The sequence below is a fragment of the Panthera leo genome, chromosome B3 (genome assembly GCF_018350215.1).
Source record: "Panthera leo isolate Ple1 chromosome B3, P.leo_Ple1_pat1.1, whole genome shotgun sequence".
Taxonomy (NCBI): Eukaryota; Metazoa; Chordata; class Mammalia; order Carnivora; family Felidae; genus Panthera; species Panthera leo.
The window spans coordinates 54,994,277-55,011,486 of NC_056684.1; the positions used below are offsets into that span (position 1 = coordinate 54,994,277).

The 17,210-nt window shown below is 39.7% G+C and overlaps 1 long non-coding RNA gene across 1 annotated transcript; it reads left to right on the plus strand.

Moving 5' to 3' along the window:
• The first annotated feature begins 3,191 nt into the window (after positions 1-3,191).
• LOC122221410 lies at positions 3,192-13,288 on the plus strand. The gene is made up of 3 exons (XR_006203204.1): positions 3,192-3,292; positions 3,386-3,522; positions 13,253-13,288. It is a non-coding gene; the product is annotated as an uncharacterized LOC122221410 (long non-coding RNA).
• The last annotated feature ends 3,922 nt before the right edge of the window (positions 13,289-17,210 follow it).

Sequence of the window (17,210 nt, forward strand, 5' to 3'; positions counted from 1 at the left end):
GCTTCATGCACCTGCAGTGCTTCTCCCTCAAGGCAGTCTCATGGCTGCTTCATGCGTCTCTCACCTCCTGCACATACCTTCTTCTCAGGGAAGCCCACCCTAAGCCTGTGCTTGGAGAAATGAAAGAGTTTTTGCTTTGTGGGGGAAAGCTTAGTAGTTAAATGCTCCTTTCTTTCTTTTCCTAGATACTCAGAGTGCTCTGTGTCCACTTGGTAACACACCATGTTCTGACTCTCCCTCTTTCACTGTGCTGGGCCCCAACTGGTCTTGTGGTAGGCAGCCTCTAAATGGCCCCTGGTGTCCTGCCTGATAGTATTCACACCCTTGGGTAATACTTTCTCTTGGATTGTAGGCTGAACCTAGTGACTATTCTAAAAACAATATAACAATGGATATAGAATGTCACTTCTGAGATTAGGTTATAAAAAGACTCTAACCTCCATCTTGTTTGCTCTCTTTTGCTCTTTCTCTCTCCCTCTCAGAACACTGGTTCTGGAGAAAGCAACCCGCCATGTTGTGAGCCTGGTGAAGAGGCTCATATGGCAAAGAACAGTTGTCACTAACCACTAGCCAGTGAGGATGTGAAGATTGCAAACACCCTCCTGAGTGAAGTGGGGGACAGATGGTCCCCCAGTCCACCCTGAGGTACCTTTCTTGTACCTTTTACCACCACTGCTCCAGCAGATGCCTTGTAGCAATCTTACAAGGGCCCCTGAATGAGAGGCCCTGGGGTAAGCTGCTCCTGAATTCTGATTCATAGAAACTGTGTGATAATATATGTGTTGCTTTAAAAGGTGAACTTTTGGGGTGTAATGAAGCATTTGTAACACAGCAGTAGATAACAAACACATCATATACCCTTCATCAGCCCTCTCTTTCACTTTTCCCTGGGATCACACTTCCAGTAAAGTGCTCACAAACAGGATTTTGTCTCATAGGGCTTTCTGGGGAAACTTGGCTAAGATATATTTTCTTTATGTTGTCTGGTAATTATTTGTCCATTTGCTCATTCTCTCTGTGACATGTGATCTCCTTTTATTTATTTGTTTAGCCTAGAATAAGGCAAGGTAAATCCTTTTGATTTGCTCCCTCCTCTCTTTTTCAGCTCAGGACATTTTTCCTCAGTGGTGTTTTGGGCTGTTATTTCTGTACCAGGTTTTCTCATGTCTCTCTCATGTCTCTCTCTCTCTTTAAAAACATTTTCCCTTTGCATTCTGAAGTAGGTTCTCATGTTGATTTTCACATTTCTGATTCAATTTTCAACTAAGTTATTCTCATTACCAACTCCAAATGATAGTGACTTCTCAAATTGATAAAGATAACTTTTATGAAAAACCTTTAGATATTTTAATTAAGTTTTATATTTCCCTTTGTTTGATAAATCTGTTTTTGGGATATAGAAGATTATGGTAATAGCCTGGAACCCTGGGGAACTCAAGAGAGGGATAAATCAGTGCCGAACCAGTGGCACGGTAATGACTTGAGGACGATGTAGAAAGAGTGAAGCGGGGAGAGTATTACCTTGTTTTAACAACAAGCCCAACTGTATTATAATCAGCCTACATGTTTCCCATGAGAAGTTCCAGCCAGACGATACCATGCTCTCATGTGCTCCCCTGAGGCTGTGCATTACCTTTCTCTGATTTTATCTTCTTTAAAGCTACACTGGATACTTGTTTCTATTAGGTTCCATCTACATCAGAATATTTAGGGTGGGACCACTCTACTATGATTTATTCCAGGAACAGCCTTGGCAGTAAGCAAGCAGTGTCTTTATTTCACAGCTGGGAAAAACTGGTTCATAGAGAAATTAAATAATTTATCCAAGATCAGAAATCTGGGGGAATGGCAGAGAACTTTATAACATTCTCTTATTTGCAGAAATTCTTCATTTTAACAATTACAATGTTTTGAAATCAGATAATTATGAAAATTTTTTTAAATTAAAAAATATTTGAGAGAGGGGGAGAGTGTGCATGTGAGCAGGGGAGGGTCAGAGGGAGAGGGAGAGAGAGAATCCTAAGCAGGCTCCATGCTCAGCATGAAGCCCCACATGGGGCTCATTTTCATGACCGTGTGATCATGACCTGAGCCAAAGTCAAGAGTCAGATGCCTACCCGACTGAGCCACCCAGGCATCCCTGTTTTTTAATTTAAATTGGGGTCTTACTGGGGCACCTGGGTGGCTCAGTCGGTTAAGCATCTGACTTCGGCTCAGGTCATGATCTCGCTGTCTGTGAGTTCGAGCCTCATGTTGGGCTCTGTGCTGACAGCTCAGAGCCTGCAGCCTGCTTCAGTTTCTGTGTCTCCCTCTCTCTCTGAACCTCCCCCGTTCATGCTTTGTCTCTCTCTGTCTCAAAAATAAATAAACGTTAAAAAAAATTTTAAAAAAATTGGGTCTTACTTTTAGTGAAATTCTCAAAATTTATCTTCAGCACCTACACTCTTCTATTTTGTGGTCTTTTCTTCTTCCCTCTTTTTTCCCCTCTCTGCTTATCTGTAATGTTTCAACCAAGGATCCCTTATCAAAACCTGGCCTTAGCAAAGGAGCTGAATCTATACCCTCACACAAGAAAGGTATTTATTAATGTTTAAGATATTACTTCTTTCTAAGAATTACAAATAAATGAGCCTTGTGGAATTTGGAGGACCCGAAAAGTTAGAATGGAGGGTTGAAGGAACTGAGGTGACAAGTGGGAAAGAAGTATGGGAAGATGTCTGTTCTTGGCTCTTATAGCTCACCATGTGAGTTCTACTTACTTCTGTTGTTGGTCACTTGCAGTGACTAGCTGGATGCGTCAGGCAGAGTACATCAGGATTACATATTAAGAAAAAAAAAGACTTTATTTTTGACAGCAGTTTTAGGTTTACAGCAAAACTGAATGGGAAGTCCAGAGAGTTTCCAAGCACCCTCCTAACCCCCGCCCTTCCTCACTTCCTCCCCTCCTATCAATATCCTGTATCAAAGTGGGATGTTTGTTATAACTGATGAACCTCCATTGACATGTCATAATCCTCCAAAGTCCATGGTTTACATGAGGGTTCACTCTTGGTGATGTACATTCTGTGGGATTGGACGAATGGATAATGACATGTATCCATCATTATACCATCACAAAGAATAGTTTCACTGCCTTAAAACTCCTCTATGCTCCACCTAGTCATCTCTCCTTCCTCTCTAAATCCTGGAAAACAGTGATCTTTTTACTGTCTGCATAGTTTTGCCTTTTCCAGAATGCCGTAGTTGGAGCCATACAGAATATAGCCTTTTCAGATCGACTTCCTTTCACTTGGTAATAACATTTAAGATTCCTCCATGTCTTTTGATGGCTTGATAGCTTATTTCTTTTTAGTGATAAATAATATTCCATTGTCTCGTACCACAGTTTATCCATTCCCCTACTGAGGGACATTTGGTCGCTTCCAAGTTTTGGCCATTATGAATAAAGCCACTGTAAACATCCATGTGCAGGTCTTTGTGTGGAGTAAGTTTCCAAGTGGTGCACAATTGCTGGGCTATAAGGTAAGAGTATGTTTAATTTTGTAGAAAACTGAAAAAATGTCTTTCAAAGTAGCTGTACCATTTCACATCCCCACCAGCAGTGAACAAGTATTCTGGTTGCTCCACATCCTTATTAGCATTTGGTGTTGTCAGTGGTTTGGCCATTATGATGGGTGGGTAGTGGTATCTTGTTGTTTTTACTTGCAATTCCCTAATGACATATGATGTTCAGCACCTTTTCATATGCTTATTTGCCATCTGTATGTCTTCTTTAGTGAGATGTCTGTTTAGGACTCATCCATTTTTTTTTTTAATTTTTTTATGTTTGTTTATTTTTGACATAGAGACAGAGCATGAGTGTGGGAGGAGCAGAGACAGAGGGAGACACAGAATCCGAAGCAGGCTCCAGGCTCTGAGCTGTCAGCCCGGAACTCATGGACCCTGAGATCATGACCTGAGCTGAAGTCGGACGCTCAACCGACTGAGCCACCCGGGTGCCCCTCATGTCCATTTTTTAATCTAGTTGTATGTTTTCCTACTGTGGAACTTCCAGAGTCCTTTGTGTATTTTGGATAACAATCTTTTATCAGACAGGTCATTTGCAAATATTTTCTTCCTGTTTTGTCTTCTCATTCTTTTGAGGCTCACACTTCTTTTTTTTGTAATTTTTTAAATTTCTTAAATTTATTTTTGAGAGACAGAGAGACACAGAGCACCAGCAGGGGAGGGGCAGAGGGAGAGGGAGACAGAATCTGAAGCAGGCTCCAGGCTCTGAGCTGTCAGCACAGAGACCAACGCGGGGCTCGAACCCATGAACCGCGAGATCATGACCTGAGCTGAAGTCAGCTGCCTAACTGATTGAGCCACCCAGGTGCCCCACACTTCTTTCACTTCTCGAAAATTTGCATTACCCCATTTCACTTTTATAGAAGTCCTACATTAGTACCTTTTTTCACTAACTGAAAGAAATCTTAGGATTTTCGCTTTTATGAAAAAAGGCAAAAAGTAAAAATGGTGTTCAGCGTTCGCTTTGCTGTGAGCCATTATAGAGGCAGCACACACCCCCAGCAGGGACATAGGCACCGTCCAGCTCCTTCCTCGGGAACTACACTCAGCATCTCAGCGTCAACATGCCATAGCTCTGAAATGTGTATGTGGGCATCTGTGCTTTATCTCAATTTATTTTGTGCATCTGTTAGCAAGATGTGTCCTGAAATATCAGAAAAGCCCAAGAAGTTATTTTTTGGGTCTGGGAATGCTCAAAATTTTTCTATGTAAGTTAATGGTAATTGTTTCTCTGCTTTCCACTATTTCAGCCTTGAAGAAATTTTCATAGCAATGCTCTACTTTCGGATAGGGAGCGTAACCTATATTTTAAAAATAGTTTCTTTTTCATGTTCATTTATTTCTTTGTTTCTGAGAAGCAGCCTACAGAGCTGAGGTGATGAGGAAAGAACATTATGCTCTGGTATCCATGGAGTAGGGAGGGCCAAAAAGGACAGATAATTCCTTGTCTGTTTTTAGCTGCTGGACTGCAGACATCTCATCACTAGAAGCTATACAGAGATTAAGGAATGGAGTATGTGCCGTCTGGAACTGAGTTTGCCCCTAGAGATTTCTGCTATAGTCTTTGGAGCTTTAGGACCTTGTTGTCTTGGAAGTTAAACAGATCCCAAAACTGTTTCAACGTATCATATAGCTGCAGAATCAGCCTGGTGTCGCAGTGCTCCTTATCTATGAAACCAATTACGTCCTCCAGTGCATAGTGGAGTATCATTGTAATTTGCATTTCCTTGATAACTAATGATGTTGAACATCTTTTCATGTGCTATTTACATAATCTTTTGTGAAATTTTAATATTGTGTTCATTTTTATGGGTTATTTTCTTATTGAGTTATAGAAGTTCACTATATTTTGATATAAGTACAATGTCAGATATCTATTACAACCAGTTCTCCCTTTGCCTTTGCATTTTCTTTTTTTTATAATTTTTAAATGTTTATTTATTATTTTTGAGAGAGAGAGAGAGAGAGAGAGAGAGAGAGAGCAGGGGAGGGGAGGGGCAGAGAGAGAGGGAGACACAGAATCTGAAGCAGGCTCCAGGCTTTGAGCTGTCCACATTGAGCCTATTGTGGAGCTCAAACCGTGAGATCATAACCTGAGTCGAAGTAGGACGCTTTAACCTACTGAACCACCCAGGCATTCCTGCCTTTGCATTTTTTTAACAATGTCTTTGATGTTTTTAGTTTAGATGAAGTTCAACTTATCATGTTTCTTCTTTTGATGAGTATTTTTGTTTTCCCTGTCTAAAAAAATCTTTGCCTACCCAAAGATCACAAAAATATTTCCCTATATTTTTATCTAAAACTTTTTAATTTTTAAAAATTTTTTAAACATTTATTCATTTTTGAAATACAGAGACAGAGCGCAAACGGGGGAGGGCTAGAGAGAGAGGGAGACACAGAATCCAAAGCAGCTCCAGGCTCCAAGCTGTCAGCACAGAGCCTGACGCAGGGCTCGAACTCACAAACCGTGAGATCATGACCTCAGCTGAAGTTGGCCGCTCAACTAACTGAGCCACCCAAGTGCCCCTAAGACTTTTTAATTTTAATTATTTATTTTTAAGTAGACTTTCTGCCCAATGTGGATTCCAGTGTGGAGCTTGAGCTGCTTGAGCCACCCAGGAACCCCTTAAATTTTTATTTTTTATGTATGTTCCTTTTAAGATTTTTATATAGGGTTAGATAAAGGTCAAGGCTTACTTTTGTCCATGGGGTTATTGGTTTTACAGTATCATTTATTTAGAAGACTGTCCTTTCTGTATTGACTTACCTTGGCACTTGTATCAAAAATCAGCAGCTCATATACATGTGGGTCTACTTCTGGACTCTCTTATTTATTTCATTGGTCCATGGGCTATCCTGTCACCAGTACCACACTGTCTTGATAACTTAATTATAGTGTAAATGCTCTAACTTTGAGCTGTTTCAAAATTATTTGGGGGGGAACTTCTTGTTCATCCAAATGTATAGCTCCATTCCTCCCAGCTCCTTCTTAAAACCAAAATTTTGTGTATGTAACACAACTATGAGCTGAGAAAGTGTCTGAAAGGTGAAAAAAGAGGACGAGCTGCCTAGGGACCTCAGGATTTAAGGAAGAATAAGGTGATGAGTTTCTGGGTTTCCCTATAGCCTCTCCTATATCATGAACCATCAGTTGCAGAAATCTCCAACCCAGACTGCCAGCAGGTACAGACATTCTCCCCCTGGCAAATAAATAACAAATAACTCTGTTCTCCCTTGTCAAAGATTGGGAAAAGGATAGCCTAACAACAAAACATTTTAGTTAAGGCCGGCCCCACTCCATCTAAACAGCAATGGAAAAACCACAGCCCCCTCTCCTATCCCACAAAAACAGACTGTGTGTCTTTGTTCCCCCACTGTGTGTCAGCAGGTTCTGAGTGGGAAGCTGATCTTCCATTTCCTGCAGAAGCACATGGTGCTGTCATTTCTATCCCAGGGTAGTGTCTGCAGAGTCCAGTGGTCAGCCGAGCCTCCATACCTATCCCCCCCACCAACCCTCAAGAAGTAAAGAAGTGTTGACTTCTTACCAATGTGGAGTCTTTCAGTAAATAAAATGATATCTTCCCACTTATTTAGGTCTTTTATTTATTTTATCAATGGTTTATAATTTTAGTGTAAGAACTTATACATGTTAAATTTATTCCTATGCATTTCATATTTTTATAGTATTTTAAATGATTTATTTAATAAAAATGTCTTTATTTGGCCTTGGAAGATACTTTTGCTGGATATAGAATTTGGGGCTGACAATTTTTGTTTGTTTGTTTCAACACTCTAAAGATATTATTCCAGATTTTTCTTGCCTTCATTGTTTCTGATAAGAAGTCAATATTTACTTGTGCCATTGTTCCCTGGTACATGATGTGTCATTTCTGTATCTCCTTTCAAGATTGTCTCTTCATTTTTGCTTTGAAGCAGTATCAGCATAGTTTTCTTCATATTTATCCTTCTTAGGGTTTGCTGAACACCTTCAATCTGTAAATATAACTTTCTCCAAACTAGAAAAATTTTTGGTCACTATTATTCAAAAATTTTTCTTGTTTCTTCTCTCTCTCTCTCTCTCCTCTCCTTGTATAACTTCAAATATATACATCTTAGACCTTGATAAAGTAAGTCCTTGAGGCTCTGTTAATTTTTTTCCAGTCTTTTTTCCTGTGCTCCTTATATTGGATAAATTTCTATTGATTAGTGTTCAAGTTTCTTGATTCTTTTCTCTATCTTCTCCATTCTATTAAACTCATCAAGTATATTTTTAATTTCAGACATCAAATTTAGAATTTTTTTCATTCTTTTTTTTTTTTTTTTTGGGTTTCTATTTCTCTGCCTTTTCATTATGGTCATATTTTCCTTTACTTCATTGATCAGAATTATAATACCTGCTTTAAAAATTCTTGTCTACTCATTCCAACATCTGGAACATCTCAGGGTTTGTCTCTATTGATTGTCTTTTTACCTGAAAATTTCTTGCCTTTTTCTGTTTCTTTGCATGTTGAATATTCTGGATTGTATCCTGGACATTGTGAATTTTAAGTTGTGATGACTTTCAATTTTGTTATGTTTCTCCAGAGAGAGTTGTGGTTTTGTTTGGTTTAACAGGCAATTAACTTTGCTGGGCTCAAGCTATGAACTCTGTCTCTTGGGCAGTAGTTCAAATTGTAGTTCATTTCTTATATCCTTAACTGGGTTAGTTGCAGTCTGTCCACCTATGCAAATTTAAGGGTTAGGCAGATATTTTGGATAAGTATAGACACATAATTTGTAGCTCCACCTCTCTGGTGTTCTCCTTTTTGGGATTCTACTCTCATGGTTAGCAACTGAATTGCCCCAAACTTTATACTCTGTTTCTTTAGTCTAAACAGATTGTGACTTTTTTGTAAAGGTTTAGTCACCCTGCACAATGCTGGTGGTAGGCTGTCTTCAGACTTAAAGTTGTAGGAAATAGGATACACACCCTGTGCCATTTCCTTCCTTTGGGTGTCATCTCCCCTCCAGAACCTACTTTTGTTCACATTCCCAGTCTTTTAGATAATTTTGTTATTATTATTTGTTTTTATGTTTTCCCCCCAGAGTTTACTATTACGGTAGAAGGGTCTAGTAGGAGGTTGTCCAGCCAAACTAAAGGTATTGTTTAAAAAAAGTTTTTGATCCATTTAACAATACATTTTGCTTGCAAATAGAATATAATGGATTCTTTGTATAATGACCTTGTGTCCTATGTCGTTGCTGAATTTAGTTTACAGTTGTAGTCCCGTTTTTTGTAGATTATTTGTGTATTTTACATACATGATCATTTTGTCTGTGGCAGTTTAAATTTTCCCTCTCCAGTGTATGTCCTTTATTTATTTTTCTTACCTAATAACATTGGTTCCAACTCCCAGCAGTTGAATACAAGTGGTGAGATCAGCTCCCCTCCCCTTTGTTCCTTATCTAAAGGAGACAGCATCTGGTCTTTCACCGTTAAAGGTGATGTTAAGTGTATTTTTTTCATAGATCCCTTTATCAGGACATTTCTTATATTCCTAGTTTGCTGAAAGCTTTTGTTTTAAATTGGTGTTTATTTTGTCAACTGCCTTCTCTGTATCTCTTGAGACAAGCATATGTGTGTTTTAATCTATTAATATGGAGAGTTATATTGATTTAAAAAAAAATTTAATGTTTATTTTGGAGAGACAGAGATAGAGCATGAGTGGGGGAGGAGCAGACAGAGAGAGGGAGACACAGAATCCTAAGCAGGCTCCAGGCTCTGAGCTGTCAACACAGAGCCCGACGTGGGGCTAGAACTCATGAATAGCGAGATCATGACCTGAGCCGAAGTTGGACGCTTAACTGACTGAGCCACTCAGGCGCCCCTATCTCGATTTTTGAATGTCAAACCAACTTTACATTCTTGGGATAAAATCCACTAGTTCATAATACATTTTCCCTTCTATGTATTTCTTGGTTCAATTTGCTAAAGTTTTGTTGAAGATTATTGCCCCATAATTCTTTTTTTTAAATATGAAATTTATTGTCAAATTGGTTTCTATATAACACCCAGTGCTCATCTCAATAGGTGCCCTCCTCACTGCCCATCACCCACTTTCCCCTCCTCCCACCCCCCATCAACCCTCAGTTTATTCTCAGTTTTTAAGAGTCTCTTATGGTTTGGCTCTTTCCCTCTCTAATTTTTTTCCCCCTTCCCCTCCTCATGGTCTTCTGTTAAGTTTCTCAGGATCCACATAAGAGTGAAAACATATGGTATATGTCTTTCTCTGTATGACTTATTTCACTTAGTAAAACACTCTCCACTTCCATCTACGTTGCTGCAAATGGACAGATTTCATTCTTTCTCATTGCCAAATAGTATGCCATTGTATATATAAACCACATCTTCTTTATCCATTCATCAGTTGATGGACATTTAGGCTCTTTCCATAATTTGGCTATTGTTGAAAGTTATTGCCCCATAATTCTAAAGGATATTGACCTGTCCTCTCTTTTCTTTGTAATGTCTTTGTTTGGTTCTGGTGTCAGGACAATGATGAACTAATAAAATGAATTGGGAGGTGTTTGCTCCTCTTCTTTTTTTCTGAATGAGTTTTTGTGGGATTATTGTTATTTCTTTCATAAATTTTTGATAAAATATACCAGTGAAGCTATTTGTGCTTGGTGTTTTCCTTGTGGGAATATTTAAAATTATGAGTATAATTTCTTGAATCGCTATAAAGTCTCTTCAGCTTTTCTATTATTTGCATGTGAGTTTGGGAATTGATGCTTTTCAAGAAAATTTTCCATTTCATGTAAGTTGCCAAATTCATTGGCACAAATTTATTCATGATTACCTTTTAATGTCTGTAGGATTTTTAATAGCATCCCCTCTTTTATTCCTGATAGTGGTAATTTGTGTTTTCTTTTGTTTTATCATGAGGAGTGCTGGATTTATATTATCCATAACAGGCTTTTAGGAATGTTGAAAATATTGGTCTACACCCTGGGAAGGAGGTGTCACCTTGGGCTCCATACCTCCCTGTGGCCAAGGTGAATTTCAGTTAGGGATATGGTTGTGCACTGTTAGCAATTAACATTCCCAGCAACTGGAAGATAGGTGTATTAGCTCAGAAGAAGAGATCTTGGCATAGAATAGCATTATCTACTTTGGAAGAGAAAACACATTGCTTTTTAAGTTTAACTTTTAAATTGTTTTACGTAATCTCTATACCCAATGTAGGGCTCAAACTTATGATCAATCCTGATATCAAGTGTAGTTGCATGCTTTGCTGACAGAGCTAGCCAGGCACCCAGAGAGAACACATTTTAATGTTTATTTATTTTTGAGAGAGACAGAGACAGAATGCGAGGGGGTTAGGGGCAGAGAGATAGGGAAGACACAGAATCCGAAGCAGGCTCCAGGCTCTGAGCTGTCAGCATAGAGCCCAATGCAGGGCTTGAACTCATGATGAGATCATGACCTGAGCTGAAGTTGGATGCTTAACCAACTGAGCCACCTAGGCACCCCGATACCACATCTTCTTTATCCATTCATCAATTGATGGACATTTGGCTTCTTTCCATGATTTGGCTATTGTTGATAATGCTACTATAAATATTGGAGACAGGTTTTAAACAAAGAATTGTCCTCTCTTAAAAGAATAAAAAACATTTTGCAAAGCTTTTTTAAATTAATGTCATTTGAGTATCCACATGCAGTTATAGTATTTATCATTCACAAATCATCCAGAAGTGAATGCGATACATGAATGTAGTTTCTTAATCATTCCCCAAGTTCTAACCCCAAATGGAGATTTGCAGGTCTTTTTTTGCCTGGTATTTGCCAGGAGCAGAGTCTGTTTCTCTTTAGTTACTCAAAATTCCTACCCTTCTTGTCATCAGAATCTGTTTCCCAAAATGTATCTGAAACTCAAAGGACAAATGCTGGTTAATAATAGGGTTATCCCTTCCAGGTTGATTTGTATGTTTATTAGGAATCAAAACTCTAAACTATAAACTATAGGAAAATGCAATTTTAATTAGCTGGTAAGTATAATTTCTAATAGATGCTCACCAGTGTTAACCTCCAGTCTCCAAAACAACCGTCTACATCTCCTTTGCCTACTGGCTACTCCAGCCCAGCTGAGCTGCCTTTAACACTGCCACATACAACCAGTAATAAACATCAAACTCACCATCTTCTCCCTTTCACATTCCCAGATTCTCTCCTCTTCCAGTCCTCATTTCTGTTCATCCCCATCCAACCAGTTTCAAGTCTCACTGTTGTCTTCATCTTCACCTGTCTGTTGTTTTTCATATCCAATCATTTACCCGGCCATGATGGTTCTACCATGAAATCACACAGTAATTTTTCTATTCTGTTTCATGTGTGCTGCCACATCCCTGGAACTCATCCTCACTACTGAGACCCACAGGCTGCATTAGCTTCCTGACCTCTTTTCTTAAAAGATTTCTGTTCCTCAGTCCCTTCAGCATGGTGACAAAAAATTCATTTTCTAAATCATGTCATTCCCCTGTTTTATGTTCCCTCTCTCTCTGTCTCTCTCTCTCCCTTTGTGTGTGTGTGTGTGTGTGTGTGTGTGTGTGTGTGTTTGTGTGAGACAGAGAGTGTGAGAGTGAGTGAATAGGGAGAGGGGCAGACGGAGGGAGGGAGAGAGAGAGAGAGAGAGAGAGAGAGAATTCTTAAGCAGGCTCCCTGCCCAACATGGAGCCAGATGTGGAGCTTGATCTCAGGACATTGAGATCGTGACCTGGGCCAAATGAAATCAAGAGTCAGAAGCTTGACTGACTAAGCCATTCAGGTTCCCCTTATGCTCTATATTCTTTAATGAGGTATATTTCCTGAAGTCCTCAATCTTCTGGTCTCACTTCCTAATCTAGTCTTTCACTCTTTTCTCCCTTTATAGGCCACCTGTTTTTGTCCATTTTCTAAACAGGTTGTATACTTCCCTGTCTTTGGTCCTCCCTGTACAAGAGTTCCTTTTCCCATAGGAGAGAAGAGCTCTACTATTTATCTGTAAAATACTGTCCCAAGTTTTCTACCCTTGGTTTATCTCTTCTTTTCTCCATGGCCTCTCTGGCATAGATCTCTCAATTCCTCCTCTGAATATCTAGAACTCCAATTCTCTACCTACTTAGTACATAAGTATATACTGCTGTATATTGTTAGTTCCATTTTCTTAGTGTACCGAGTTAAAAATATAATATTAGACATAACTATGACCCCGTGTCACCTTTCAACTGAAGGAGGATCCCAGGCTGGTCCTTTCCTTTTGTGGAACACATGGGAGAAACTGAGAGAAAGGAGAAATAACTCTACCCAACAAAGGGCTTGTGGACAGGGAGATAGGCTGAAGAATTCCAGGAGGAAGAATCCTAGTACTTTAAAAAATTTATTTACGGGGTGCCTGGGTGGCTCAGTCGGTTGGGCGTCCGACTTCAGCCCAGGTCATGATCTCGCGGTCCGTGGGTTCGAGCCCCGCATCGGGCTCTGTGCTGACAGCTCGGAGCCCGGAGCCTGTTTCAGATTCTGTGTCTCCCTCTCTCTCTGACCCTCCCCTGTTCATGCTCTGTCTCTCTCTGTCTCAAAAAATAAATAAACATTAAAAAAAATTAAAAAATAAAAAAAATTTATTTACTTGTTAAATTCAAGTATAATTAACATATGGTGTTATATTAGTTTCAGGTGTACAATCTAGAGTTAGCACTTCCCAACATCACCCGGTGCTCATCACGGTAAGTATACTCTCATCCCCTCCACCTGTTTCACCCATCCTCGTACCTACCTCCCCTCTGGTTTGTTCTTTACATTTACGAGTCTGGGTGGGGTTTTTTTTTTGTTTTTTCTTCTTCTTTTTTTCTTTGTTTTTGTTTCTTAAATTCCACATATAAATGAAACCATATGGTATTTGTCTTTCTCTGACTGACTTATTTCATTCAGCATTACACCCTCTAGGTACATCTATGTTGTTGCAAAAGCCAAGATTTCATTCTTTGTTTTTATAGCTGAGTAATATTCTATTGTGTGTGTGCATATATATAATACATAAATATATATGCACACACACAAACATACACACCCCCCCATCTGTATCCATTCATCTATCAATGAAAATAGATACTGGGCTGCTTCCATCATTTGGTTATTTAAAATAATGCTGCAATAAACATAGAGGTGCATGTGTCTTTTTGAGTTAATGTTTTTGTTTTCTTTGGGTAAATACCCAGTAGTGGAATTATTGGATTATATGGTAATTTTATTTTAAATTTTTTGAGGAACCTCCGTACTGTTTTCTACAGTGGCTAATTAGGCTAGCACTTTGATCTTGGACTTCCCAGCCTCCAGAACTGTGAGAAAGAAATGCCTATTACCCAAGCCACCCAGTCTATGGTATTTTGTTATGGCAGCCTGAACAGATACAGTGTGACACTGTTGAGATTGGCTTTCAGGTTCAGAGAAGAAGGGCTAACTCTTACGTGCCCCTCCACACACATTCTTATCTAGTCTGTAAATTCTTTTGGGACAATATCTTTTACTTCTCATTATCCCATGCAATACCAAGCAGTATTGTGAATGTAAGAAATCCACGTGCTAACCTGTCTTTGGTATTTCTGGACTTTTGTGCCTCTCTTCACCCAATTCTAATAGACCTGTCATAGTCTTTGGTGGGTATTCCAATGAGGTGGATGTGTCCTAGTGACTATGTAAGAAGATCCATTGGGGTTTTGGAAGAAGATAAAATGGGAAAAATACGTAATATCATGATATATAGGAAATATATATTTTGTCATTCAGGTGACCAAAATATATTTCTCATATATATTTGAGTTTTGTCCACAGTTTCTGGCTCACAACTCCCAAAACTCTTGGAATTTCCTGAGTAATAAGAGCAATGGGAGCACCTTTTTTTATATATGTTGGGCCTCTTTTCCTCAGTTCCTGAAAAGCTTCAGAGCCAAAAAGGTGAAATGGGTGTCTTGTTATTCATAACAAGTCCCTTTCCACCACCATTGGGTTTATGTTAATGAAGTGACTTTGGGAAATCACCTAAGGATGGGGGGCTGGTTGCCAGCAGAACCAACCATGAACAGAGGGGCAGAACTTTCAGTCCCAACCCCTGATTCTTGGGGAGAAGAGATGGGCTGGAAGTTGAATCAAGCACCAATGTCCAGTGAATTAGTCAATCATGCCTATGTAATGAAGCTTCCATAAAAACACAAAAACGAGAGGATTTGGAGAGCTTCCCAATCGGTGAACTTGTTGACATTTAGGGAGAGTGGTGCACTCAGAAATGGCATGGAAGCTCTTCCTCCTGTCCCAGGCATCTCTTCCATCTGGCTGTTCCCAAGTTACCTGCTTTATAATAAACCTGTGATCTGGTATGTAAAATGTTTCTCTGAGTTGTAAGCTACTTTAGCAGATGAATTAAACCCAAGGAGGGTCATGGGAACATCTGATTTATAGCCATTCAGTCAGAAGTACAGGTGACAACCTGGACTTAGGATTGGCATCTGAAGGACTTAGGATTGGCATCTAAGGGGGCAGTCTTGTATGAGTGAGTCCTTAACCTACAACCCAAGAAGAGGGTTGTTGGAACTTACAGTCTGTAGCCGGTTAGTCAGAAACACAGATAACAACATGAGTATGTGATTGGCATCTCAAGTGGAGGGCAGTCTCGTGAGACTGAGTCCTTAACCTGTAGAATCTGATGCTATCTCTGGTAGATAATGTCAGAACTGGGTTGCATTGTAGGATACCTAGCTGGTGTCCAAGAACTGCTCCTTGGTATTGTAAGGGAAGCCCCACCCCACATACCTTGGAAATTGTGCACAGAATCCCTTTACATATATATGCATGCATACAAAATAATCCTATACATTTTTAATTTTTTGTATGTTTTAGAAAGTACATACAAAGTAGAATTTGCATACAGTATAAATGGTTAGTAATTATAACATTAGTATTGTAAATTTCCTTTGAGAGGATCAAATTCAGGATTTCTATACCTGGATATACTTCAGTGAGCTGGTCGCTTTAGAAATACAGATACCTAGGCCACATCTCAGACCTACTGAATCAGCATGGTATGAGTATCAGGGACAGGAATCTGAAGTTTGACAAGCTCCTTAGTTCAACTTGAAGCAACCCATCCATAGTTCTGCTCTTCATTAAAATATAACCCCCTCATTTTCTTGAAGAGGAAATTGAGGCTCCTGGAAGGCAAGTGAGTTGCCAAGGACACAGCAGATTAGTAGCATAGACCAGACCAGGACCCACGTCTGTCTTTTAATCCATGCTTGTTCTTTCCCTATTTCTGTGGTTGACTTTCAAGCTACAGGCATTGTTTTCTAGAGTTTCCCAGACTCTCCCTTCTCCCATTCTATCACTCTAGACACTTCCCAGGGGTTGGTTATCTGTGGAAAGTTATCTAGTATGATGTCATTAATATTGTTGCTAGCAGAAAATCACATAGAAATACAGCAAGTTCCTGCTGCAGCATGTTATGTTGCACAAATAGCTTGATTTCCAAATGGAACAGAAGGCAAATTTTCGGCTTACTAAGTCATACCTATTGTGATTGAAAAATATGAAAGCATTTGAGCTTTTGTAGATATAAGAAACAGAAATGAAGGGTGTCTGACAAACCTATTGTCAACCTAGGTGAGTGGATGCATGGTGATCTTGGCAACAGAAGCAGAGAATTTAGGGGTAGGAACAGGTTTAGGAAGTTTGCTGATGCATCAGTTATATATTTTTGTGGAATAAATTACCTCAAAACTTAGTGGCTGCAAACACCACACATTTATTATCTCAGTTTCTGTGGCTCACTGTGAGTACTGCCTAGCTGTGTGTCTTGGGATGCATGTCTCTCACAGCTGCAATCAAGTTGTTGGCTGGGGTTGTAGTCTCTGTTGAAGACTTCCAAGGTCTTCATGGTTGTTAGTAGAAGTGGCTTCATCTGGAGCTGTTGTCCTGAGGGCTTTAGGTCTTCCCTTGCTGTCAGCGTCTCTCAGTTCCTTGCCACAGGGTCTCTCCATAGGGCAGCTCAGAACATAACAGCTGGCTTCCAGCAACATGAGCAAGCAGAAGAGCAAGAAAGGGCAAGAAAGATGGAATCCAGAGTCTTTCTGTAACTTAATATCAGAAGTGACATCTCATCAACCCTGCCACCCTGTAGCTGCTAGAAGTGAGTCACTAGGTCTAGCCCATACTCAAGGGAAGGAGATTACCCCAGGGCGTGAGTACCAAGAGGTGGAGATCTTTGGGGGTGATCTTGGAGGCTGCTGCCCAGCCTGTGGGAGGATGAGGTGGAGACACCCAGCAGGAACTTGGACTGCTAAATTTGAACCTCTAGGGAAGTATCTGGGCTGGAGATACAGATCTGGGAATTAGTAGCATTTTATGAGCAGGAGGTGAAATCATGGGAATAGATAAAGTCATCCAGGAAGAACATTTTTTTCAAGGTATCTACCATTTACTAGTATCCATGAATTACTAACTTCTTAGAGAAAATTCAAGTTGCAAGTAGGAACAAAAACATGTAGAAAAAGGTAAATGTCACCAAGAAAAGCTACTTGCCATTCCTAACTTGATTAAAACTTTGAGATTGGCCATGGAAACTTGGGTTAGGCCATGT